Raw genomic sequence first — 12,204 nt, 5'->3', positions numbered from 1 at the left:
GAGAGATTAAAAAATTTTATAGTTGTTGCATGTAGATGAGAGAGAAAAGTTGTTGCATGCAGATGAGAGAGATTAAAAAAATTGAGTTTTGGCCGCACCAGATAACCAACGTCGGATTTTGCTCACGGTCACGCATAAAGTATCGCTTAACATATCAAATCTCTCTCTCTATATGTATATATATTAGAGTTTATTATCTTTAAAGAATTAATTAAAGAAGTTTAGGGTAATAGATTTAGGTGGGTTAATTAATAGTTTGGGACCCAAATCAGTAAATAGGGAAAGAGAGTGGACCAAAATGTATAAGTAAATGAAAAAAAAGGCTTTAAAGGAATCGCTGGAAGAGGAAGGGGGAGGCGTTTTCGTCGGCTACAAGCGGGAGACGGACGCGACGGTTCGAGCGGAGAGCTTCGGGCGGGGGCGGTGACGGAGGCGGAGGTGGGTTGGTGCGCGTGATTCCGGCAAGTATCTTCCTTAGTAGTGGCAGATAGAACCGCTAGGTATGTGATTTCGGTTTCGTGTTTAGTCTAAGCGATCGCGGGAGGTTTTTGTGTTCTAAATCTGGAAGTAATTGAACGATCTGAAGATTCTATAAGTTAATTTGATGATTGCTGGTTTGAGGATTATGGATTTTCGTTGGAGATTGATTTATGTTCCCTATTCCTCTCTCAACTGGTAACCCTAGTTTCGGCCACTGTTTTCGGTAGGTTCAATGGGGTATCTGGTACGGTTTTCCATTGTGTGTTCTGAGTTGATTGAGTATGCCGTTCTTGCATGATCTATATTGTTCTTGTGGTGTGATTTGAGTCGTTTGGGTATTCTGTTCTTGGACGATTTATTTTGTTCTTCAGGGTGATTTGAGTTGTCTGGATATCTTGTTCTTGCATTATCTATTTGGTTCTTGTGTATCCGGTGTAGAATTTGAGATGGGTTCCAGAGGTGTGTGTGTTCTTTTCTTCCTCGTTGTTCAATGTTGTTATGGATTTCTAGTGGAAATTATTGTTTGTTCGTCATTGAATTTGGATAGAGTTTTGTTTTATGTTATCTGTCAAATCCATTTACATTAGTTCTTCTTCTATATGTATGTAGTTACATGTTCTGTTTGGGTAGAAGGATTGAATGAGGAAGAGGAGCTAATCGAAATCTGGAATTTTTGGGATTAAGAACTTGGTCTTGCATTATTTCTGGTTTTTATTCTTTTTGTACTCATTAAATATTAGATTGGTGTAAACTAATTGTTGAATCTTGTATAAGAATTAAATTAAAATTCAGATTCTAATCTTGTGGAGAATGAGGGTGGAATATGATATTTATTGTGATCCTATCGTTAGGATTGTGTTTCAATGGTTTGTACTTGGAGGGAGGTAGGTGGTAACTATTTTCTCTATCTATTTATCATCACAATTTGGATCACTGCAGTATGTGTTTATCTTTAGAAGTGTTACCTGTATTTGCCTGCACATATGTAGTTTAAGATTAGTTGTTTCAATGAATGTTAAAACTTTAGGCCCTGGTGGTTTCCAGAATAAACTTAATGAATAGTGTGATGGGATGTGATTTAGTTGTGAATTTTATTGCTGTTTTATATAATTAAAGGATGCCTGATCTTGGGATTTTGGTTTTTGGTTTTGTGAGGTTTGCATGATTAATTGAGCTGTTTCCAGTGTTTCTTTAGTCTGTAGAAACAGAGCATGTCTTACTGAATCTGACTCATATGATTTGGTAAATTGGCATCATGTGGTGATTAGTTTACTTCATATTATAATTGTTTATGTAGTTCTATTTGTTTCCGTTCCGGACCTAAGTTTTCAGATATGGGTTTCTATGCGGTATGTTCATAATTGTGTTCTTTTATGTTGTTGTCCTGTACATGGCTGATATAAGAGTTCTCTAGCTGTAGGAACCGGACATGTACTAGTCAATTATAATGTACCATTGGTTGATGTATAGGTAAGTGTTTATAAGAGTTCTCTAGCTGTAGAAACGGGACATGTACCATTGGTTGATGTATAGGTAAGTGTTTATAAGAGTTCTCTAGCTGTAGGAACGGGACATGTACTAGTCAATTATAATGTACCATTGGTTGATGTATAGGTAAGTGTTTAAGAATGAATTATGCTCTCAGATGGTTACTTTACTATTGCTGTGATTGCAACATGTTATAGTACAAGCTCTCTCTGTAATGGTAGGGTTCAATAGATTATGGAAGTAAGTGTGAATAGTGACAGAACTGAAATGTTATAAATAGGACGTGTGGACCTTTCCAAGTAAAGGGTAATTAGATAAATATGGGCCTTAGGTGGTGCTGATACGGGTTGAGTGCCTTGGGATGAGCTTCAAGGATGACCCTTCCTAGAGTTAATTGACTGATAGTGCTCTTTAACGGTTCACCACGTTAGTCCCATGATTATCTCTTATTGTTGTATGAGGGTTCTGTATTATGTTTAGTTTCTTTCTATTATGCATGCTCTAGAAGTCTAATCTGTATCTAATTTTGGAGTATACTTGCTTGGTCGGTGAATTCACATTGTATTTTACACGGGTAGGGAGTGGTATTGAGACGGAAATAGAAGACGCGAAGGCGGAGTGATCTTGAGGAGAAGATGGGATGCAAACAAAACACACTGTCCCTGATTGTTATACTTATTATTCAATTGGAACTATTAATTGTAACAAGGATGAAGACGTTTTGTAAATAAAAATTCATTGCAAGATTTAACTTGTAAATTCTAGTTATAGGTTGTTTCAGTTGGTATCAGAGCAGTCGCTCCTGAAAGGCAGTGTCTGCATTGAATTCCAACTTCAACTCGAACACGGCCGTCTTCAAGTCTGTAAGATTTATTCTTGCACATACCTGTATTATTGTTGTGGTTATGTGATTAGTAATCCTGCAGTATGAGATAAAGAAGGGTGATTGATTATATTAGACATACAGGGCAATGGTTGCTAGGAGGAAATGAATATGTGGCTTAGTGCAGGTGTGGTGTTTGAATCTGGGACATAGTCTTGCTCAGTGCAAGTTTGCGGGTTGTTAGCAGAAATAGGTAGTGATGATCTATTTAGCCTCATGTTCTGCATTTGGGATAGTTTAATAGAATCAGAATTGGTGATGCGTACATAATTGCTCTCTCTTTATGTACTTAAGTTATTCAGATTGATTATGCAATGTTTGCAATTCCAATTAGATCATTTCTTACATGACAGTATATGAGGAATGTATGAATCTTTTGTATGTGTTATTTGACTTGTTCACAGCCCTCTCATGCACAATAGATCCATGACTTTCCTTGACTGCATGTTAAACGTTGTTATAAAACTGAAAATGTTTGTCCAAAACCATTCTTGCTGAACTGGGACTTGGGAGGAAATATGCTATTTTATATTGTGCTATAATGTCTGAGACAGAGCGTTCTATTTAAGGATGAGACTTAAGTACAAAGAAAAGAGGAAATTTTCAATGTAGTTTGTGTTAAATTTATGTTGAGCCTTATTTTCCATGGTTATCTGTAATGCACGTTATCTAATATATTTACTTTGGAGGAGTCCAAGTTCTAGCTACTGGAATCCTCATACTAATAGGCTAGATGATGATAGAGTAAATTAATCTTATGATCCCTAAAGTGTGGAACTGACTTTGCAGCAGTAACTAAGTAATTCCCAAACTTCAGTAGACTGTCATAACCAAGGGTTGATTCCTAGACTGTGGGACTACAATGGTATTAATAATGGAAAATATTTGTTTGTCACCCAACTTCAATAGATTTGCATAACCAAACGTGGATGCCTGGGTATTATGGAAAGCCCAGAGGTAATATGAAGCTAATGGCACCACCAACTTGAATTGGCCAATGATAGACACAAGAATATTATGTTAATTGAAAACATTGAAAGACAAAACACATGTTAGCCAGTGAACTAGGGACAAACACTTTATTGGAAGCATCTTGTTCTCTCTTAATTGTTATTGTGGGTAGTTTAATATCAAACATCAATTTCTTGCTCATTTATTGTATTGGCACGGGTGTTGATCCATGCTAAATTAGTTAATTTACTTGATGTGTATACTCGGGTTGTAATTCACTAATTTCTATGAACATGCAGTCCTGGGTTTTGACATATTTCATGTGTATTGCTTATAAAAATTTGTGATTTACTACTCTCATTCTGTGCTTTTATTTATTTGATGATCGAGTTCTATTTTTATGAAACTGCCACTTGAAAACTTAGGATTTGCCTTCGTTAGGTTCAGTTGTGGAATGTTTCCTGCATGGCATATTGAAGTATGTCTCTTGGATTGCCTCATATGATAATCCCAACATGTTACATTATAGTTTTGTGGTGAAATTACAACTTGTTACTATGTGGAGGTTCTGCTCCGGATTACTAGTATGTTAAGTTCCTCTATGCTACATTGAAGCTTTATTTTCTCTGCATGACCATATTAGATGCTATCTGAACACAACTCTAGTTAGTCTTGCTCAAATGGACTTGAAGTAATGTAAGGACAGGCTCCATATTCCCAAACCGACTTTGTTTTGCTACTCACCAAATTGATCTCATTTGAACAGAACTGTGGTTTGGCAAATTCCCCACAATGATGGTCAACATTTGAATATTATTTTTGGGGAAGTTTATCAATTAACTATTGAGCCAGAAAATAAAGTTGTGGTTGTTACACCTATGGTTATTGACTAGTTAAAGGCCAAATCAAATAATGCACTTACAGAGCAGGAAAGATATATTACGTAAGTCCGTGAAAGACTTGATTAGGTGTCTTTGCTAAAATCTACCTCAACTGTTCTCCCCATCTTCGACCATATATTAAAATGAGATGTAATGAAATCTTGTTTCATTTTAATTTTTTTTAGTTACTAGATGCTACTTGGTTGCATCAACATGTTAAGATAACAATTCATGAATTGTTAAAGGTTTAGTAGATATCAAACTTGGATGGATAACATGGCATATGATGCTTTGGAATTTATAATCTTGATAGAGTCATTACAAGACCATAGCTATTTTGATGTTTAGTTATTTGGATGTTGTTTGATCAAATAGATCTAGTGAGAGTCTGGTGAAGATTAATCTAGTAATTTAGTAAGGTTGACCAAGTGTTTAGTACAAGCAAATCAAGATTGATCGAATATTTAGTAAAGGAAAAGTCCAAATAGATTTAGGATAATCGGATGTTTGGAAAAAGAAAACTCCTATAGAGAGTGAATCTTAGGTAATGAAAAATTTTTAGAGATAAACTTTGAACAAAGGGAAAACTTTAAACGAGGGGACTTCAAATAAATAAGAGCCTGGTAGATCATGTAAACTAGATACTAGGCTTAGTATACATTTTATGTTTGCAATTCTGACTTGTAGGAAGTTAAGGACTGGACAAAAACTCAAGGTTCGGAAAGGTAAGAGGGTCGATAAGTTGGAGGAAGCTACTTGGAAAACGGAGCTCGACTTGCGCAACCGTTACTCAGAATTGTTTGGTAAGGTAAATTTCGGGGACGAAATTCTTTTAAGGGGGGAAGAGTTGTAAGATCCCGCTATCTTTAAAATTTTGGACTAGGAATTTTTAATACATTACTATAACTGAAGGATATATGAGTATATATATTAGGGTTTATTATCTTTAAAGAATTAATTAAAGAAGTTTAGGGTAATAGATTTAGGTGGGTTAATTAATAGTTTGGGACTCAAATCAGTAAATAGGGAAAGGGAGTGGACCAAAATGAATAAGTAATAAAAAAAGGCTTTATAAAGGAATCGATGAAAGAGAAAGTGTTACTTGTATTTGCCTGCACATGTGTAGTTCAAGATTAGTTGTTTCAATGAATGTTAAAGCTTTAGGCCCTGGTGGTTTCCAGAATAAACTTAATGAATAGTGTGATGGGATGTGATTTAGTTGTGAATTTTATTGATGTTTTATATAATTAAACGATACCTGATCTTGGGATTTTGGTTTTTGGTTTTGTGAGGTTTGCATGATTAATTGAGTTGTTTCCAGTGTTTCTTTATTCTGTAGAAACAGAGCATGTCTTACTGAATCTGACTCATATGATTTGGTAAATTGGCATCATGTGGTGATTAGTTTACTTCATATTATAATTGTTTATGTAGTTCTATTTGCTTCCGTTACGGACCTAAGTTTTCAGATATGGGTTTCTGTGCGGTATGTTCATAATTGTGTTCTTTTATGTTGTTGTCCTGTACATGGCTGATATAAGAGTTCTCTAGCTGTAGGAACCGGACATGTACTAGTCAATTATAATGTACCATTGGTTGATGTATAGGTAAGTGTTTAAGAATGAATTATGCTCTCAGATTGTTACTTTACAATTGCTGTGATTGCAACATGTACAAGCTCTCTCTGTAATGGTAGGGTTCAATATACTATGGAAGATAAGTGTGAATAGTGAAAGAATTGAAATGTTATAAACAGGACGTGTGGACCTTTCCAAGTAAAGGGTAATTAGATAAATATGGGTTGTAGGTGATGTTGATATAGGTTGGGTGCCTTGGAATTAGCTCTAAGGACAAACATGACTGATGACTGATGATTGATAACCAAGAGGTACCTCCTAGGGTTAATTGATCGATACATAACAGTGCTCTTTAATGGTTCACCATGTTAGTTTCATGATTATCTCTTATGGCTTTATGAGGGTTCTGTATTATATTTAATTTCTTTCTGTTATACATGCTCTGGAAGTCTAATCTGTATCTACCTTTGGAGTATACTTGTTGGGTCGATGAACTCACATTGTATTTTACACGGGTAGAGAGTGGTATTGAGACGGAGATAGAAGATGCGAAGGTGGAGTGATCTTGAGAAGAAGATGGGATGCAAACAAAACACATTGTCCCCGGTTGTTATACTTATTATTTAATTCGAACTATTAATTGTAACAAGGATGAAGTCGTTTTGCAAATAAAAATTCATTGCAAGATTTAACTTGTAAATTCTATTTATAGGTTGTTTCAAAGGGGGAGAGAGGGGAACAGAAAACAGATAAGTCGGATCTCCTCCTTTGATTTCCCTTTCTTAGTGGTGGGAAGTTACCAATATCACCGGAGGTGGCACTACAGGTAACGTAGCTCCAGTATTAACTTGTTGTTGTAGTATTTTCTGTACTCTGGCGTTGATGATCAACTCCAGATCATCCTGCGATATAGTGATGGTATTGGGTTTACTAGCTTCCTCCATCTTCGTAGCCTCAGATCTAGGTGAATAGTTCCCACAGACGATGTCAAATTTGATTCTGTCTGAGATCTGTAAAGATAAGCACAGGCTTCGATGAATGACAATGACCTCCGATGAAGACGAACTCCAAAGATATGAAGGAACTCCTTAATGTTTCTGCGCACAGTGAGACGAGCTAACAAAGTATTAGTGACCTAAGATCGGGGTGGGGATCCCTGGCTAGGTCCTTCGACGCTCAAGTCAGCTCTTCTCACAAATGGAAGAATAAGAAGAATAAGAGTAATTGTAGTGAAAAAAAGTTTAGATGCTAAAATTTATATACCTTGCCAACGGAGAAGACCCCCTTTTTTATATCACCTCAAGTGACCTCCGTAATCGTGAGATGATCCCCAGTTCGTTAGAGTTTGTTAGGAGATGAAGTCATCCTCGATATTTCATGCAATAATCTTTTAAGGAATTTTTTTGTACCCTAGATGTACCTATTTTATTATTTATAGCTTGTATTTATAATGGGGACATGTCATCATAATTGAAGAAGCTTATAGAAGATATTTCCTACCAAATATTCTATTAAGTATGTCTCGATCGGTTGTTCAAACCAGTCGTATATACTGTCAAGAATGCCTCCTGCTGAATATGTCTAGCTCGGTCGTTCAAGCTGGCCGTATATATTGTTTAAACTACCTCTTGTTGAATATGTCTCAGCTGGTCGTTCAAGCCGGTCGTATATATTGTTGAAAATGTTTTTTGTTAAATATGTCTCAGTCGGTCGTTCAAGTCGGTAATATATAATGTTTAGACTGCCTCCTGTTGAATATGTTTTGACCGGTCGTTCAAGTCGATTGTATCTATTGTTAACAATGCTTTCTGTTGAACATGTCTTTTATGCTCGGGCAGGTTTTGTAGGCCGGTCAAGCTTATATGATCATGTGGATTTTTGCTCGGCCTGCACTCAACCGTCAATATGCTAACAATCTTATATAAGGCTAAATGTGTTTATGTTTGGGCGAGCTTATATGAGCATGTGGGTACTTGCTCGATCTGCGATCGACCGGTAATATTTTGAGAATATTATATAAGGTTAAATGCTTTTACGCTCGGGCGGGCTTTGTCTGACCGAGCATATACGAGCACGTGGGTGCTCACTCGGCCTGCACTCGATCGATAATATGCTGAGGATATTATATAAGGTTGAATGCCTTTATGCTCGGGTGGACTTTACAACCCGGTCAAGCATATATCAGCACGTGGGTGCTCGCTTGGCCTGCAATCGATCGGTAATTTGCTATGAATCTTATATAATGATAAATGTCTTTATGCTCAAACGAGCTTTGTTCGACCGAACATATATGAGCACGTGGGTGCTTACTCGACCTGCGATCGACTGGTAAGACGCTTATATATATATATATATATATATATATATATATATATATATATATATATATATATATACCATTATGCTCGAGCGGGCTTTTAACTCGATTGAGCATATAAGAGTACGGGGGTACTCGCTTGGCCTGCGGTCAGCCGGTAATATTCTGAAAATCTTATATAAGGCTAAATGCCTTTATGTTCGAGTGGGCTTTGCCCGACCGAGCGTATATGAGCATATGGGTGTTCTCTCGGCCTGCAGTCGGTCGGTAATATGTTAAGAGTTATATATAAGATTAAATGTCTTTATGCTTGAGCGTGCTTTTATCCGGTCTAGCATATACAAGCACGTGGGCGCTCGATCGGTCTGCGGTCGGCCGGTAATATGCTAAGAATCTTATATAAGGCTAAATGTCTTTATACTCGGGCAGGCTTTGTCCAATCGAGCATATATGAGCACGTGGGCGCTCACTTAGCTAAAGAGACCGGTTATATACCTTTCCTATCTCTCTGGACCTAAACTCCTTCACTCGCTTGACTGATCTATTATAACCCGTATCACTAGGGATCAACACAAATTCACTAATATCAAGTTCAAAAATTTAGGTTTAGTTGTATTTGGAAATAACAGTAAATTAAAGGTAATTGGTAGGGGTGAACATTCGGTTAATTCGGTCCATAAATTAACCGAATTAACCGAAAATCGATTTAGTGTTGGCTAACCGAATCAAATCAAAGTTTTATTAAAATTGAATTAACCGAATTAGTTATTTCAATTAACACGGAATTAACTAAATTTATTTAAAATAATAATAAAAAGAATTTATAGAAAATTAATATCAAATTAACTGAATTAACCGAATGTTCACCCCTAGTAATTGGTACAGGGGAAATTTAATTACAATTAAGTATATCAATTAAAAAGGTGTTATTTGTTGAACATTTTCATTATAATTTGTCTAGTAAAAATCAATTATGTGATTGTAGATTTAAAGTAAAATTCTTATCTTCTGAATTTAAAGTAAATTTTTTATCTTCTGAATGTCAAATAAGTTATAATAACAAGTTATATTATTGAAAGAATTTAGAAATAAAAATATTTATTTAATAAATCTACTAAAAGTTTCACACAATTGTCTTTTCACATGACACGAAGAAACATGGTTGTGGCATAGGAGACTAACTCACACCCATGTTAGAAAATTACTTAAATTAAACAAAATTAGTTTAGTTGGAGGTTTGCCTAAATTAGGAACCCCCAGAATAAAATATGTAACCTTTGTCAACAAGGAAAACAAATTAAATTAACTCATAAATTAACTAATTAAAATAGAAATAATAAAATACTTAAATTATTACATTTAAATTTATTTAACTCTCATAGAGTAAAATCACTAAATAAAAGCCTTTACTGCTTAATTATAATATATAACTACTCCAAATACACTTGGATTAAATTCTTAACTCAGAAATATGAAACCTTTGAAATATTTAGTAATTTATGCAAACAAATAGAAAATGAAAAAAAATAAAAAAAAATAGAATTGATAATTGAGGTGAATTTAAGAATCAAAATTTTATAATTTTTTGTTTAGAAAATGGTTATATCATGAGTTTTTATGCCCCAAGACTCCACAACAAAATGATCTAGTAGAATATAAAAAAATAGAACCTTACAAGAAGCTACAAGAATAATGTTATATGAATATAATTTACCTTAATATGTTTGGACTTAAGCTATTAATAAAACTTGTTATATCTAAAACAGAATCATAATCAACAAATTTCTAAATAAAACAACTTATGAAATTTATTTTAATAAAATTCTAAACTTAAAATACTTTAAAGTATTTTGATGTAATGTGCATATTTTAAACCTTAAAAATTACTTAGGAAAATTCACCTAAAAAATTAACAAGAAATTTTTCTTGGATATTCATCTACAAATAGAGCCTATAGAGTTTGATACGGGTTATAAGGATCGGATCCTGTACAATAATGTGAAAAGAGATGGAGAAGAAAGAAGAAGCAGGGAGACTCGGGTGAAATAGATACGCTTGGTAAACAAATCCCGATCGAGAATGTAGGATTGGCTGGACTAAAACCGACTAAGGGCACAATGTATGCAGATATGCTTGGTAGGCAAAGCTCGCCTGAGCATGGAGTACCAGACGAACTGAAATAGGTGAAATACTAGCATGCGCACGTACGACAGGCTGGCGAGCCTCGATCGAGCATTCAATCCCGATCGAGAATATAAGCTCGATCGAGAATGCAAGCCCAATTGAACTAAAACAAACAAAGGACTAGCGCGTTTAGATATGTTCGACAGTCAAGGTTCGACCAAGCATAAAGGACTTGTTAAACTAATGCTACAGAGTGCCAATGCACCTTGGAACGCTCAGTAGGCAAAGCCCGTCCGAGCTTAAAGGTATGCATTCCTAAGTAATCTCTATCATATAACCAGCCAAGTGAAGACCGATTGCGTATCAAAAGGCTCAACATGATTCGGTAGGCAAAGCCCAGTCGAGCATAAACACAATATAAATATAACACACTCGATAGTAGAAGCCCGACAAAGCAAGAACATAACCCGCTCGGTAATATAATCTCGGGTGGGCGAACAGACATATAACCTACTAAGGTTATCAGACCGAGCTCGGCTTGGAAATATCTGGTCGAGCATAGGCATAATACGCTCGATAATAGAATCCCAGGCGGGCATATAGACACACATTTTTCTAAAGCTATTAGTATAAGATCGACTTGGTAAAATCCGGCCGGGCATAAATAACCTTGTTACATCCTTTACATATACTTGACCAAAATTAGTTTAACAGAAAATATTCTCAATATACAAATACATTTGTTATATTAATGATATGTGAACAATATGTGATTATATGACAACCTGTTTCATTTGGCGGGAAATATTTCTAAAGACTTCTATAGGTGAATTAAACGACAAAGAAGGTACATCTGGGTTATAAAAAAATTCCTTGAACTATTATTGCAGATGATGTCATCTCCTAACAAACTCTAACGAACCGAGGTCCACCTCATGGCTGCGGAGGTTATATGAGATGGTATAAAAAGGGGAATCCACTCCGTTGGCCAGGCAAGGTGAACATCATCACTCAAAACCTAATTCCACTTCAGTTTTACTTTTCTTCTTCCTTTTCCTTCATCTTTCAACGAGAGAACTGACTTGAGTGTCGGAGACCTAGCCAAGGATTCCCATCCTCGGTCTTAGGTCACTAATGCTTTGTTGGCGGATTTCGTGGTGCGCAGGCGAGGTTCTCTCTAGCAGATATGCTTTGCCGGAGTTCTTCATCAGATCTAGTTCGCCGGACTTCATCCTCTTCAAATCTACTTCATTGGAGGTCTCATTCTTCAAATTTACAATACTGGGATCTTCTTCATCATCCCTCGGAGTCTCACCGGAGATCCACCGCACCAAAGCTTCTTCAGCTTCTCAGGACTCATCTTCTTCGCCATCTTCATCCATCAGAGCACCAGTGCTTCATCTCGTTGGATTTAAATAGGATCAAATTTGACGTCGTCTATGGGAACTTTCACCTGAATCTAAATCTTCGCAATGGAGGACGCTGAAAAAACCCACACTGTCA

The 12,204-nt window shown here is 35.9% G+C and overlaps 1 long non-coding RNA gene across 1 annotated transcript; it reads left to right on the top strand.

The window, feature by feature from the left end:
• Window positions 1-352: 352 nt before the first annotated feature.
• LOC122041141 lies at window positions 353-1,291 on the top strand. Its single transcript, XR_006128869.1, has 2 exons — window positions 353-500; window positions 1,090-1,291. It is a non-coding gene; the product is annotated as an uncharacterized LOC122041141 (long non-coding RNA).
• The last annotated feature ends 10,913 nt before the right edge of the window (window positions 1,292-12,204 follow it).

The sequence above is a fragment of the Zingiber officinale genome, chromosome 2A (assembly GCF_018446385.1).
Source record: "Zingiber officinale cultivar Zhangliang chromosome 2A, Zo_v1.1, whole genome shotgun sequence".
NCBI lineage: Eukaryota > Viridiplantae > Streptophyta > Magnoliopsida > Zingiberales > Zingiberaceae > Zingiber > Zingiber officinale.
The sequence above is the reverse complement of the archived record's forward strand: the minus strand, read 5'-3'. Positions and strand labels throughout refer to the sequence as shown.